Below are 16,301 nucleotides of genomic sequence, written 5' to 3' on the forward strand. Positions count from 1 at the left end.
AGTCTGCACAGGACATTTTACTTGCACCCTGTATTATTTAGTGAGGGACCTCTGTAGACGTTCCAGTTGTAGGATATGCCTGGTTAGGTACATACCAAAGGGGATATTATACTCAATGATAGGTCTGATGAATGCTGAATACAGCAGAACAATGACTTTCTTGGACTTAAGCCATAGATCTGTTTATAAGTTGTGCAACATAGAATGATTTCCTCACCACTGTAGACACGCGATGATCAAAGGCTAGATTACTATATGTGTATGTCCCCAAGTCCCTGACTACTGGGTCAACTCTAAGGGGTGTGTTGTCAATATGATAGTTACCAGGGGTGGAGGACTTCCCAAAGGATACTATTATGCATTTCTTGGCATTTAGTTTTAGTCCATGGCTCTGACACCAGTTGTTTGTCTGTGTCAGCCCCTCCTGGAGAATATTTGTGTCAGCGTGAGATTTAATGACAGCTCCTAATTTGCAATCATCTGCAAATTTATTCAGCCAAATAATACTGACATTGGCCTTGACTCCTGAGAAGTAAATGCCAAAAAGGAGCTGTCCTGGGGCTGACCCCTAAGGGACTCCACTTGTGACTGCCCTCTTTGTAGAGGTGAACTCCCCTGTCCTAACTTCCTGTCCTGTCTGTAAGCCAGTTGGCTATCCACCGGGTAACATTCATGTTTGTACCTAACCTCTTGAATTTGTCAAAATGCCCGAGTGGGGTAGTGTGTCAAAAGCCTTGGTCAGGACAAGGTAGGCAGTGTGAATGACTTTGCCCTCATCCATTGCTTTAGTGACCTTCTCAAAGAAGTCCACCAGGTTGAGTAGGCCTGATCTGCCCTTGACAAATTCAAACTGGGTTGGGTCCAGTGTCTGGACGTTTACTACATCTCTATCATCTCCATGATAATTCTTTCCATGGCCTTACATACAAAACTAGCAAGACTTATGGGTCTGCAGATGGCCCACCTTTGTGCAGAGAGATGACTGTTGCCTTTCTCCATTCATCAGACACAAAGGAGGCTACAGTCAAATAGTAATTCCAGAGGGCCTGAGGTCATGTTTCATGCTATTTAGAACGCATGCTGGGATATTGTCTGGGTTCACTGATGCAGTATTCTTGGTCTTGGAGACACCATTAAGAACTTGTTCCCTAGTTATATTTGATGACATTTCCTGAGGGAAGGTTAAGGGGGATAAATCTAAATGAATGACTGAATGCATCTATATATATATATATATATATATACACACACACACACACACGTTACCCTTTTACCAAGCAAAGCACTGCACGTTTAAAAACTAAGATGCACAAATTACACTGTGCTTCTAGTTAGACCTATACTGCAAAACTACCACACTTGCCACATAATAAGCAAAATCTGTTCAACTTCATCGATGTGAAAAGTCATATTAAAGGGTTTCCGTTCCATGAAAGCCTGAGTGAGTAACAAGCACTATTCACCCCAGCATCTCCATTACACAGACATAATTTTTTTGGTGAACGATACAGTAAAAATAAAGAAAATACAGTAAATCTACTAAAACTCTATACTAAAAACGTAATCCTTCACAATTTCCACGAAAACCACGCTCACTAAAATTAATATTGCACACAAAGTTGAACAAACATATACTTACTAACAACCACTCAATAGTCTATACACATTTGTTGGCTGTAGTAACTCACAGAAAGTAGTTGTTATCGGAACAAAAAAAGGCGCGTACACACCGGAAAGACCATAAGCAAGAGGTCCAATTGCGTATACACCGGAAATAAACTAAGCAAGACGTTTAATGCTAATCTTTTGTTTCTACTAATATGTTTGATAACTGTTAAATCTCTGATGTTAGAGTTTATCTTTATGCTTGTAGAAATAGCAATCTGTATTTAGTATCGTTTTGCGTATGAGTGGTCTTATGCTTGGATTGCTCCAGTCAGTTGTTAATACTTTTTTGGTGATGCTTTGTTCCCCGTCGTTATTTATTTTATTTAGCCTACATAGTGATTGTGCAGTTAGGCTAGATTGTTGCAGAAAGTTGTCTCTATGTTGAATTTCTGTTGGATTTATTTACTAGTTATTAAACAATAAAGAAATGCGTCATTAATTGTTATTGCTGGCTAATAACTGTACAAATTTTAGTTAGCCAGTGGAGGACAACGAGTGTCTTTGTAACCCTAAAGCAGAAAGTGAAAACTGTATTATGACCTGTATATTTTTGCTCTTGTGTCACTTTCCATTTTGCTGAGTTGAGTTTTTATGGATCACTGGCCGCTTAACTGTCTGTTGGCCAATCAGCGGCTACATACTACTTCTTAGTGATAAGGTGGTTAGCAGATAAGTGGACGCGGCAGAAAAATGCTTTACAGCTGTTATTGCTAATTATAACCGGACTTTAAGGTCATAATTAGCGGTTTATTCAGAGGGAAGCTTCACAGCTATATCTGTCTTAACTGTACTAAAAACGGGCCATAAGGTAACGTTGCTGTAATCATTCTTGGCTCAGTGTTCAGAAGGAACATATGCTTTGTTACTGAAAGGAGGGGGTTGTCAAATATGAGAAATAGGTGCTGTTCGAATGATACCTTGTACATTTCATAGGTAAAAGACTTAATTAAATGTATGAAATACAGCACTGGCTACAATAATGAAACGTAGTCCGAGTGGAGAAAGGGATTAAGTCAATTTAAACAAATTACCAGAATCTGAAATGTGCCACAAGTGCTACTTTGGTTCAGTATGTCAGGCAACCAACACCAAAGCAGCTTATTTAAGTATACCAACAAATTGTGGCACACAAAGTTTCTCGGAGCAAACAGGGTGTAAGTAAGCATGGTTTCTCCTCTTAAGTCATTCAATAGTTTTTAAGTAACAAATCAGGAAGGGTTGTAACCAATAATTTATATTCCAAAACTAGTACAACTGTGAAAATTGTCTCACAGGTATATGTGCTTGGGCCTTTGTTATTAAATGATCCCCCTTGCGATTTGTTTCATGTAAGCTGTGTCCTTTTAAGTAGATGACGTAACTGGATCATATAACACACACAAATGCCATTGCAGGACAGTTTCGTGTCAACATAAAACGTTATCTTATGAAAAGCTAGTGGGGCATACCGCGTAAACTATGAGGGTAATACTCATGTTGCAAATGTTCTTAAAATGCAAGGGTCTGGTTGTAGTAATGGTGTTTTGTCAAGTAACAGGGGTGCAGGGGCGTCCCCTGCAATAACATTTACAATACTGTTGTACTTGTACGTTGTGTTTGTTTACCGTTCTTATAATAAAATAATTATAAAACTGTTTCGCACTTATTTGCAGGGGGACACCCCCCCCCCCCCCGACTTATATATACCAACTCCGAGACCACTCTAAATTGAAAACAGTTAGTAATTATATATCGCGTAATGAGGAAGATACTTGTTAATAAGGCGTAGCCCGGACTGGGGGCGTGTCGGGGCGGGATTTGCTATCTGTGCATCCAGTAATGCGAGGACACATACTAATCTTCTGTGTAAGATAAAAGCCCTGCCCAAATTGTGGCACACAACGTTTCTCGGAGCAAACAGGGTGTAAGTAAGCATGGTTTCTCCTCTAAGTGATTCAATAGTTTTTAAGTAACAAATCAGGAAGGGTTGTAACCAATAATTTATATTCCAAAACTAGTACAACTGTGAAGATGGTCTAAAATGCATCCCATCTGTAAACTTGTGGCTTCTTGGGCCCTTTGTTATTTCCTAAATGATTATTAATGGGATGTCTTGTTCAGGAAAGGTGTGTTGAAGGATGCAAGGAAAACTAAAGCTGAACCACAACAGTGATCATTTCCTTTTAAGTCCAGATGACGTAGACTGGATCATATATCACACGTTGCAACTAAGTGTCAACATACTACTCCTAAAAGTTTGCAGCATGAAATAAAAGGTTGCTTAGGATGGTTGGCATTGTTAGGATGATACTTATACTGGAAGTGCCTAGGGGGCCCCCAAAATGCTAACACCGGCCCTGGCTAACTCTACACACAAACTGCACAACATTAATGGTAGGTGTGACTCCACAGGATTAAAACACAGCTATCAAGGATGCAAGTGTATCCAAACCAATCAACAAAGGTAACTGGGTATATTCTGGATGAACATTTTATTCTCACACAGAAACCAAACTTAGTAAAGTGTGAAAATAGTTAAAGGTGTCGGCGAAATTGTAGTGTATTAACCCACCAGATGCGCAGTAGTAAGCCCCTCCCAAACCCCAGCTGTGAGCATGTTGACTACTCCGCCCACCGCTTGGAGCATGTTGACAACTACGCCCACCGCTTGATTAAAACAGAAGGTAATATAGACCTTGTACGTTCAGTTTCACCAAGGTGCCTTTGAAATGTCACATCTATCTACATACCTCAGTGGTTAGACAAGTGGGTCTGTATTACATGAGCGAAAAGTGGAAACTGCAGTTGTGAGATCGCGGTACAGAGAAGATGGGAATATTTGCCCATTCCTCATTGTAGTGCGATCTCGGAGTTGGAATATATATTTGGTGGGGGGCGCAGCCCAGAAATAAAATACTTCGTTTTATTAATTCAACAGGGAACATCACTGTGTTACTCTAAACACAAAGACACAATAATACCTTTTTATTGGGCCAACATAGTTTTTGCAATAACTTGAGCTGGCATGAGCCCTTTGCCGGGAGTTATTACCTTAGTAATGTTAGATAGTGCTTGAATATCCACTTGTGCCTAGAAAGGAAAGCACATCATTTATTTCCAATTGGCTGCAAAAAAAAATAAAGTTTGTGTGTGTGAAATAAATGTGCATCTTGGGTGTCTCAAATGACTGCAGTGTGTGTGTTCGCGTTTGAGCCAGTAACTGCACTGTGTGTGTTCGCATTTGAGCCAGAAACTGTAGACAGCCATGCTATAAAAATCAAAAGTATGTTATATTATAGCCAGTGTTCGTTTAGCAAAGAAGATCGCACTCTAAGAGACTGCTCTGTCATTTAAGTTACACAATAAATCTCAATGCAAGAGATGTGTAGAGAGATAAGTTAAATCTAGGGAGGGAAAACAAAAAGGTATCATTTTTAATTTGCCTATGTTTGTGACATAGATGGTTTTGGTTAACAGAAAATATGAATTAACATTAAGGCCTGGTTTATGGTGATGAGAAAGGCAGAGACTATCAAGAGAATACGATATAGATTTAGAATATATGGATGCTGTGTGCAGTTAATCCACTACACAGACTGTATTTTAGCTAACTGAAAGGAAGAGGCAAAAGATTCGGACAGATACCTCTGATACTCGCTGGTGCAGAACTGGAAGGAACCACTTACAGCCAGGGTCTCTTTCCTTCTAAACACCTTAACATTTGTTTATTTATTTAGGTAGTTACTTTGTTTACTGGGGAAGTACAATGATCACAACAGACCATTTGCAGGCACAGCCCAGGTGAAGAAACTCTCACACACACAAACAAACATAGAGTAATCATAGAAGTTAGGTAATTTGATAGGGAATTAAAACAATTTGCAAACATTAATAGGGTAGAACAACAAACGTGAATTGATTTTAGTCATAAATATAAGAAGGAAACAGCACGTAAGAAAAGAGAGTCAAAGTAGAAGTGATGAAGATGAAAATGTGTTGCAGTAAACGTTGCAGAGGGAGTTAGGTTATGTGTCCAGTGGAAAAGCACTTGCAGTCAGATTTTTTTGATGAAACATCCTTTCAGTTGAGCTCTAAACATGAAGAAAAAGACGACTTATTTAAGGTGATGAGCAGAGTGTTGCCAGGGTTTGGGTGTGAATGGAGAAGGAATAGTTGGTAAGGTGCAGTTTGGTTTGGAGTGAAGGAGTTAATTGGAAGAGGTTGCAGATGTTATAGGGTGTGATTTTATTATGGACCTGGGCTGCAAGAGGTGGGAAAGCACCTAGCTAAAGTAGTTTGAAAAGAAGAGACCATTGGACTTGCTCAACTCTCTAGGTGACTGGTAGCCATTTGGCTTTGGAGAGGGTGATGCAGTGGTGCTCCATAGGAGGTTAATTGTTACTGCATAAAAGTTATTGGCTACCTTTGAGGAACAGACTTGTAATCAATAGTTTTAATTGTTCATCAAGAGGACATGAATGTATATAACTATTTAGACCACCTTTTATTCTTACTCAAGCTTATAAGTCAGTGGATAATTTGATGGGCCCTCTTGTGCAGAAGGACAGCTGTTGCAGACTTCCATTCCTCTGGGACAAAGCCAATATGGAAGCTGTGATTAAAGAGGTTTTCTAGAGGCCCTGATAGATCCTGTTTTAAGCTGTTTCAGTAACATCCTGGAATGCTGTTAGGACCCATGGAGGCTGTGTTTTTGGCTTTAGTGAGTGCAGTAAGGCCCTTTTCCCTCATAATGACCAGTAGGGGGGTGGTTGCTTCTATTTATTTGGGTGTGGTAGGCGGTGATGGGGGAAAGAAGTCTGAACTGAACTTGTCGGCCAATCAGGCTGGGTGTAAGTGTTGCCATTCATGATTAACTCAGCACATTGCAGAAAGTTTGCTCTGAGGTTATAAACACAATTAAAAAAGTAATAACAAGAAAATGGAAAAAAAAAACAGAGAATAGAATAAGACTAATAATCACAAATGCTCTCCGTTGTGACAGGATCCAATAAAGGTAGTCCCACAAAACTCAAGGATATATGGTGGCGAAGATAAAATCGCTCAAAGACTCTTCAGTCCATAAACCAGACAGTCTAATAGTACAAGTAGATTTATTTGACAAACGAACAAATAAATGAGGACCATTTAGACAAAAGGATTAAGTGCTTTCATTTCTCCCCATGGGAAACTTCATCAGAATAATTAATGGACTTCTTCTTACGTATATATACAAGTCTCTCTTAGTTAATTGACTCAATTAAACAACTCAATTAAAATTTAAAAACATGGTTCAGCTCATCTTAATTAGGAAATTCCAAATGGCTTGTACTTAAAAAAAATTCCCTTAAAAAACTTTTAAAAAACACTGTCTGAAAATAAATGAATAAAACACATGAAGGAAACACCAAACCTTTCTCATCATCTAGATGAGACATAAAACATGAAATATAGTATGTGTAGAATATATAAGATATATAAATAAATATAAAATATTATATGTATATCCATTAATAAATAAACTGAATAAAATTGTTGTTGAAACACATTGAAATGTTGTCCTTATGATTATCTCATAATAAAATAATATATAATACATATATATATATATATTTATATATATATATATATGTTATATTAAAATGTTAAGATATGTGATACAGATTTGTTGTCGTTACATATGATGTCGAAACGGATGGCCCTAATAAATCAAATAACAAATGAATATAATACATACTCATTGCTTGTTATATAAACACATATGATATAATGTAAAGAAACCATGAATTCTAGTTCAAATCTATTTTTTTTGTTCTTTTTTTGTTGTTAGTTTTAACTTTATTAGCCCTTAACCTTAGGGCAGGTAAAATTGACATATAGTCATTCATTCCTGGGGGTGTGTTGGCATCAAGACGTAGTTGCCATATCAGTTCTCTATAAGTTATTAGTTGGTTTTTTTAATCTTTTTCCTTTTGTCTCCCCGTCATTATTTATATTGTATTCATTTTTTCATTTGTGGTGTCAAAATGCTTGGTACTATAGACTAGTCTCTGTTTGGGGACTACTGAAGAGTGAGCAATTTATTTATACCTTCCACCATATATCCTTGAGTTTTGTGGGACAATTAAAAAAGTCTTATGGTTATCTTTCACCTGGGAGGCTGTCTTTGCCTCGTAGTTTGCTTTGGCAGATCTGACCAGCTCTCTAATTTGTTTTAGACCGGTGAATGCCTTTTTGCACTGTTTTGTCTGTTTATTCTTGGCTTTGGAGAGGATTTTATTTACTTTTGTTGAATAGCCTATTCTTTTTTGTCATAATCATAGATTTGACTGGGACAGTTACTGCCTCCTCTCTGCAGCTATGACTGTGGTTGTGCATTGCTTTTGTGAACAGCACAGAGCAGGCCTCACTGTCATCCTGGTTTGGAGGGACATGGAAGTTTAATAAGCTGTCACATAGTTTGAGGTAGTTGGCTTTAGCAAAGTTCTTAACACATTTGGGCTTTGATATGAGTTCTGTATTAGTTTTAATGCTAAAGGAGATCATTTCGTGGTCAGATCTTATCAGGGAGGACTTAATCCATGGGAGGGAGCAGCATCCCCCGTGTTTGTGAGTACCAGGTCTAGGATATTTGTATCTCTAGTTAGGAAGCTAACTAGTTGATCCAGGGTGTTCACAGTGACAAAGTCCAAAAACCTCTGAGCAAATGAATTATGGGTCATATAAGTTTCATAGTTTATGGACGGGTAGTTGAAGTCACCCATAAGTACGGTGTAAGGCTGACTGTTAAGAGATTCCAGTACATTTAGGTAGGAGGTGTGGTTTTCCAGACTCATGCTAGGGAAACTGTAGCTAGCAAAAATATGACGGGGTTGCACCTGTGGTTAGTTGGGCATGGAGAGCTTAAGCGAGTTATGTTGTTGGACTAGTCTATTTGAACTCCTAGCACTGAGCAGCAGTACCTTTAGGTAGTCATGAGTGATTTTTGTTATGTTGGGAGGGTTTAACAGCTTGGTATAGCCTAAAAAAGGCACTGTGGGGATAGGTAAAGTTTTTGCCAGTATCCAGAAGCCAAGTGGTGACAAGTGCAAACCATCTCTGGCAAAACATCATGGTTTGTCAATCCTGCCTTCCCAGGCTGACAGATATTGGATCCCCTTTGTTGTGGAGTTGTGACACAAGAAACTAAGCCAGTTGTTGAAGTCAGTCATTTTTTACTGGTACTGTGGCATCATCATTGGTGAGGGAAGGATGCTGCTCAAGGCCTGATTCATACCCACCTGGGACACATATTCAGAGAGCTCCATCATGTCTCTTTTCATGTAGTCCAGTGAGATATGTATTAGGTCATTTACACCCACATGGACTATGGCTGTGTCATACTGGTACTTGTGGTTTAAAGACCTAAGTGCATGCATGATTTGATGGATCCTGGCTCCAGACAGACAGCTCACTGTGATCTTCTCCTTGTTGCCTGGTAAGGGGGACATCAGTATGTCTTACAATGGAATCCCCAATAATTAGAATGTTTGGTGTGTTGCCATAAAGGATTGGAAGTGGAGCTACAATGATTTTCAGAGTTATGTGTTGTGTGAGGCACTGTCTTGTGTGAGTGTGCACTGGCCCACTGAAAGATATTTTTAGGAGTCTTGGAAGTTTGGGTAGAATACATGTGAGTACCTCTGCATATGTGGGTCTGCATGTTTGTTCGTTAGTGTTGGTAGTGAGTGTTTTGGGTGTAACACTGTCAGCCTGGTTTGCATTTTTCATGTGTGCATGTGACAGATTTGCCTCCAGTGACATTATGTATCTACATGCCTTACATACTGTGTTCATCTGTTCTAAAATTAAATGGTTGTCAGTGAACATGAGGCAGGTACTATGCTGCTGCAGGATGCCAATATCCACCAGGCCACAAATAGAGACAACAGGGAAGCACCTATCCATTACGCCAGATTCTTAGTAGATGGGAAAGAGTAAGGGAGAGTCACTTAAAGGTCTAAATGAGTGTTTAGTAGTATACAGTAGGATGACCTGCAGTGGTGCTCCCCTCTGCACAAACCAGCAGCTCTTTGAGCAGCTATGAACAGTGGGTGACTATGGACAGTGCTTCCTATACAGGATTTTAAAGTGGAGAGGTTTGTGTGTATACAAGGCATGGCTAACCACGCTTGCACATTTTATACCAGTAGGATGAAAGACTTTTACACAGTTAAGCCATCAAGCCAATCAGATAAACACACATTAAGCGTTCCACCAGCAGTTCCCAACTCAAATGGGTTGAATCAGCACTCTGCTCCCACCAGAGTGAAGAATGATACCCTCTTAATGTAAAATTAACTGGTTTTGAGCCCAAGTGCTTTATAACAAAAGCCAGTACTCCTGCAGTATCAGGAATCCTTGGAAATAAGTTCACAAACCCTGATAAATGTTCCCAAATATAGAAAAATGTGCACACATGCTGAAAAACCTACAAAAATAGAAGAACTTTGCAAAACATAGAAATATTTTGGCAAACTCAGAACAGCTTTTGCAGTGTCAGAGAAGATTAGGAAATATCAGGATACTGTTATAACAACATAAGAGCAGTACAGTAGCAAACAGATTGCCTTTCTTTTAACAAGTGCAGGCTGAAAAGCAGTGATAAATTCAAACAAATCAATAAATGAAGTACAGAACTGTAAAATTGCACTGCAATAATTAAAACAAGTGCAAAAAAAAAAACAATACTTAGATCAGCTTTGTAGGTCCACGGATGGCTTTATATGCAATCCAAGGGTCTTGTTGTCACACGCATCCAAGCCAGGCTGAGTGAAGCTCTGAATAAATATCCTGAATAACTATATCAGCAGTTTCGTATACTTATGTTGAGTGACAGTGGATTTGCATCATCATTCCATGGGTCCTTGGTTTGTCCATGAGTTTCCCATATAAATATATATATATATATATATATATATATATATATATATATAAAAGCAGTATCATTAAAATGTCTTGAGTTCTTCTTGCTGTTTGCTTTGCTTCACATCCAGTCGCAGCTGTGGAGTTAATTTGTCAGCATGTACCACTTTACAATTCAGTTACTTTTATGAACTTCTATGTAATCTGAATCTGTACTCTTCATAGCACTTTTATTGACTTCAGTTCATGTAATTTTTGTAGTTAAATATATGTTTTTATTTTTCTCACTTTTATCACTTTATATGTCCATGAGGCTCATACTTCCTTCTTTTTTTTCGGTGTATTAAGTTTTCCCTTTTCTTTTGTTAATTTTCAACACAATGAAATATTTTTATTGTTTTTAAACACAGATATGAGATAATGTAATTGATGAGAATATACCAATGGCCTTTTCTACAAGAATTCTAGAGGAATTTATGGACAGACATTCAAGATTTTGATAAGTGCGCAGCAATGTAAACGATTGCCATATTTTATAACCTGAAGTTATTTGTCAAGCAGCAGACATTTCTCCTGTCTGGCATCAGCAGTGTCATAACAAATATAACAGCACCACGTTCAACAGTACATACATTGGTCCTCTGAAGTTGACTAAACCTAGGGAGCTTGTAAGCTGGCTAAGCTGATTCAGTCTCCACTATTTATAGCCAGCCCTAGGAATTTCAGAATCAGAACAGCCTATTGGTTTACTCTGGTCAGTCAAATGCAGCATTCTGTTTGCATTCCTTTTTTTGCCAGAGGATGTTCCTGGTCTCAGCACTATTCCCCCAAGCTATACTCTCCATAACTGAATTTATCTTGTTTCCCAAAATAACTGCAACTTTGTTTATGTTAAGAACTTGGCAGGATATTTTATTATAGTGTAGGAAAAGTACAATAGACTTCTAAAGGATCTAAACTGGCATTTTCATCAGAGCATTGTTCACATGTGTAGTTAACATACTATTACAAGCACTGCTAGTTCCCTGTAAATATTCAAATTGAGAAATTAATTTTGAAATACGTCTTTCTTAGTATAAGATAACATTCTCCATACTATTACCATACACTTTTCTTCTCTTTACTGTGTCTACAAGCATTACTTTCTTTGTACAATAATAATTTTTACTAGTGTATATGCATGTCATCTGCCTCTGAAAAATTGAATGATGACTACAAAGACTGTAACTATGAGCAGTGTAGGTTTTCCTGTTATGCAGGATTTATATATGTCACAAGACAAGTCCTGCATATATACAGTAACAATGACTACAAATGAAGGTTTATTTATTTATTTCACATTTGTTAACTGGGTTAGTCCAAGTGAGTTTGCAAACAAACCCATTTTCAGTGGAGACCCAAGGGGAAATGCCCCAGCAAGCGTAAGTAAAAATAAAGTGACAATATACAAATATTAAATAACAATCACACTACAAAATAATCGTAAAAAAGAAAAGGTTATTAACTATTTGCATTGCATTGATAGTAAGCAACCCATTTTCAGCGGAGATTGAAGGAAAAACAGCCCCAGTAAACATAAGCAAAGATAAACATACAGGACAAAAACTATTAAAAACACTGCAAAAATGAAATTAATTATACAGAGAAAAACAAAAGAAAAAAATTATGAACATTAAGGGTTGCACTGATAGTAGTGGACTAAAATTTACTACATATGAGAGTAAACACAAAAAGATTGTTGTTCAAAAGAAGGACAATGTATAGACATTGATAGGAAGTGGGGGGATAAATAGTGTGGAGAATGGGAGGGGGCTATAGTAGTAGAGCTGAGGGTTTAGGAGATTAGTTTAAGCAGACGTTACTAACAAAGAAAGTTAGGAGATACAACAGGTTATACAGTGGGAGAGACTAAGACTACGTGTGGTCAATGCAACAGCATCATTTCAAGTTTAGTAGGTGGGATTTAAGCTCCTTTTTAAAACAGGGAAAGGAAAGGTTGGATCTAATATGGAGAGGGAGTTTGTTCCAATTTAGTGAGACAGAGTGTTTGTAAAGTAGTTTACCAATATTCCTTTTGGGTTTATAAACTGAGAGAAGATGCTGATCAGCACTCCGGAGAGGCCAGGGGTGGGTGGAGAGTAGGGAGTAACATGGGAGGAGAGAGCAGGGCAGGCAGAGTTCTCTGTGTATACCACTGGAAATTAATTCCTCATCATAAGTTAAGGGTATAACTAGTATAAACATTTATCTAATACCTTAATTGTTTAAAAATCTCTCAGCTTTTAATTTATTTTTTAGTATTTATTGGTTATATCAATTCACGATTATTTACTGTCTAGTTCTGTAACTATATCTCCACTGAAGTAAAAATCTGTGTGTTATACTACATAAAATAAAAGCAATGCGTTAATGCAGGTATATACTGCATTTCTGCCAGTTATGATTGCAACTGTGAAGAAAACTGGTAAAAAATAAGCAGTAGAGTAACATGCGTATCTTGCAATCCTGGGGACTATATTTCTTACCCCCCCCTCAAAAAAAGAATCAGTATATTCCATAAAATAATAGAGTTTACTAATGTATGCATATATTACACTCCATTTTCATTAACATTGGCCAATACATTGTATATTAAACCTTAGAAAAATTAGGTGATATTTCTATGGCCAATGTTACAGTATTAAAAAATAACACTGATAACTGTAGACAATTTGCTAACTTGTATTGGGCCTTTAGTATACATCAGTTCATAAGCCGTAAACTGTACCTAACTCATCTTCTGAGATAACTACTTGAAAAAGAGTTCTTCTTTCACACTGTTTGCTGCCTACTCCCTGACAAAGTGTTGCTCTTTTTTTAAAACTAAATGCAAAAAGAGGAACATTTTGCCTGTCTGCTAATATATATAAATGACTCAGTAAGATTAACTTCATGATTTCACAAGAAGGTAATTATCTCTGGTAATAAAAAAAAGAGAACTCTTACTAATAATAAGAAATAAGTTTTATATATTGAGTGCACAGAGTATAATGTGTCTTACAGTTTTAAATCTCCTTGTTATACTTGTCTGCATCTGATTCATCTTCTATAGTATTAGTATTTTAGAGAGTATTCAGATCTTCTATAATATTAGTATTTTAGAGAGTATTTGGTAGCTGCGTTTCTAAGTAAAACTTGTAGTTTTCTATATTGTTTCATGATATCCATTGATAATGTTTGCATTTTTGTATATCTGGTACATTATTATACAGGAAGCATAAATTGCTGAGTGATACTTTTGTATAGAATATTTAAGCAGTAACCGATGACGTGGTGTGGTATATTGAAGATTTACCCATGGCTGGCATGGTTTAATCATGAGGGCGCAGCTCGAGTGATTAAATAAAGCCAACCATGGGTAAATTTCAATATATCACAACCATGGAGTCGGTTATTGTTGTTATACAATGACATTATTTAAGAAAAAAATACTTACTTGTCTTAAATAATGTCTTTGTATAACGGCGCATTACTGTTCTTCCGCCGGTGGTGGTATACTGCTTCCTTGTGTTGATGTACTGCGCATGCGTATGGGACTTGCGTTCCTACGCATACCCAGTACATCAATGCTTTGAAATGGAAGCAACAGAGAAAAGACAGTCTCTGTTGCTCCATTTTTTCTTTTATTTTTTATTTATTAAAAAAAAAAGGTTTTGGACACTTTATACCAACGGAAAAAAGTCCAGGCGACTGGACCTTTTTCCGTTGGTATATTGTGGGATTTACAATGGGCACGCTGGCCAATCAGCATGCACATTTTAGAATATTAATGGGGGGGGTCATTATATAATTGCTGCTCATGTGATACGATTTAATCAGAAGTGTTACACATATCCATGTTTATGTCACAATCTTCATTCCAAAGAGATTTGATAATAACATATTCAAAATTTTTTAACAATAGTTATACAATTTGTTCATTACCCAGATAATTACCTATCTATGTACATTAGAATCTGTATTTTAGTCTGTACAAGGCCTTTTTCTTCTGAATATAGTAATTATTACACAATTCACATATACCAGTGTTCTATATGCCACATAAAGCTGACTTTCATGTTGTGCAAGATTTTCTTCTCTCTTCCTCTCAGAAAATGTAGTATTGCCTGGGATATCACCTAAATGTTATGATTTAGTTTTACAGTGACCCCCTCCCAGAGAAGAGGGTAGAGTTGTGAATGAGCATGCTTACTGTAAGAGTGGATCAAGAAGAGGTCATTGCAGCAGCAAAGTTATCCTCCTTTCTTCTCCCAAGGAGGATAATATATATTTTATTACATTATTTTATTAAACAACAAGACAGTGGCTTGTTAGTTTATAATAGTAATATTTTGTTGCTCTCAAGCACAGGGGTAATTATACTATTAGTTCCTATGAAGATTACAAGAGTCTCAAAAACTGGGGAAATCCATTTGCAATACCACCTGTTTATGCAGGTTTTATGTACCAACCAAGGATCAGTGGAACAAGGGTAAAATGACACTGCCAATCTTAGTACGAACTGCTGATAAAATAATGGCTATGTTAAAGTAATATAAGTAAGAAGAAAGAAAATGCTATGATTTATTGTTATAGTTCCCTGTCTTTGAAGTTCTGCTGTTAAGGGTAAGTATGCTTATACACAACTGTACGTTTTATCCCCTACTACAACTTCCTAATGCAAACATAAATAAAAAAAAGTTGGTGTAAGTAATAAAATATAGTAAAAAGATAACTAAAGTAAGAGTGATATCATTGACTATACCACAGATTTGGCCATTGTAAAAATGGTTGATGAGTATAGAGACAGCTGATAGAGAAGGAAAACATAGTGAAAGAGGAGCAGCAATAATTAAGTAATTAGTAATCAACAACAATGAAGTGATTGCAAGGTTAAATTTTATGGCTTCTAAGAAAAATACAGGCATAAAACTGTAATGAAGAAAGAGCAGCAGACATTAAGTGAATAACAAAGTCAAGCAAATATGGATGCACAGGAAAATGATGAAGGACACTTTTGAACAGCTGTCAAGAGAAACTTCAACTATAAGCATGGTTCCAAGGTTCAAGTAATAGGCTATCAGCCTTTGCGGGCTATTTTAAGCATAGCCAGTTTCCTGTTTTTGTGCTTGAATTAACCTATCTCATTTGATTATAGATTGGCCTTACCTATCTCATGGTTGATAATTATATATTACCCCTAATGAGAGTATCTGGGATTATACCATAGATAATTTGAGGGGACACATGCATGGGATAAAGCAGTTAGGAGATGCCTCCATCCATTTATAGTATAGTGGGAAATTCTGAAGTAAATGTTCTGTTTCCCATCCATAGATCCAGGCTGTGCTTGAATATGGACAGGGATGAACTTTGTTTTATATGGATGGGGAGTCTGTTCCAGAGCAGCAATATCCTCTGGAAGATACATATACCTGTCCCTCCAAACCATATGTTAAATGTACACAATGATGAAAACAACTATATGTTATGCTAGCAAAGAGTCACAATGAAGGAAGAAAGATGAAAATAAATTACTAAGGCATTCATAAGATCCATAGAATTTGATGGTATGCCAACTAAGAATCTTACTGAAAGAAAAAGAATGATTGCAATTTTATGCTGTATGGAAAGATACCCTAGACAAACTGAATGAGTTTTTGTACTATATCAACAATACGGTTGGATTTTTGTCCTTTTCATCAAGCTAGAGTATGAGTAAAATTAATTATTTA

The 16,301-nt window shown here is 37.1% G+C and overlaps 2 protein-coding genes across 3 annotated transcripts in view; one reads left to right on the forward strand and one right to left on the reverse strand.

The window, feature by feature from the left end:
* GINS4 (GINS complex subunit 4) overlaps positions 1–1,737 on the reverse strand; it is a 630,005-nt gene extending 628,268 nt beyond the window's left edge. The window contains exon 1 of one of the 2 annotated variants that reach the window (XM_044083002.1): positions 1,640–1,737. The gene's annotated coding sequence lies outside the window, so the exon portion shown is untranslated. The remainder of the gene's footprint in view (positions 1–1,639) is intronic. The other variant, XM_044083001.1, reaches the window with a different exon arrangement.
* Positions 1,738–3,533: 1,796 nt separating this feature from the next.
* LOC122811272 (ES1 protein, mitochondrial-like) overlaps positions 3,534–16,301 on the forward strand; it is a 151,197-nt gene continuing 138,429 nt past the window's right edge. The window contains exon 1 of the mRNA XM_044083004.1: positions 3,534–3,571. The gene's annotated coding sequence lies outside the window, so the exon portion shown is untranslated. The remainder of the gene's footprint in view (positions 3,572–16,301) is intronic.

Source organism: Protopterus annectens, chromosome 9.part0 (genome assembly GCF_019279795.1).
Source record: "Protopterus annectens isolate FY-2018-M chromosome 9.part0, PAN1.0, whole genome shotgun sequence".
NCBI lineage: Eukaryota > Metazoa > Chordata > Ceratodontiformes > Protopteridae > Protopterus > Protopterus annectens.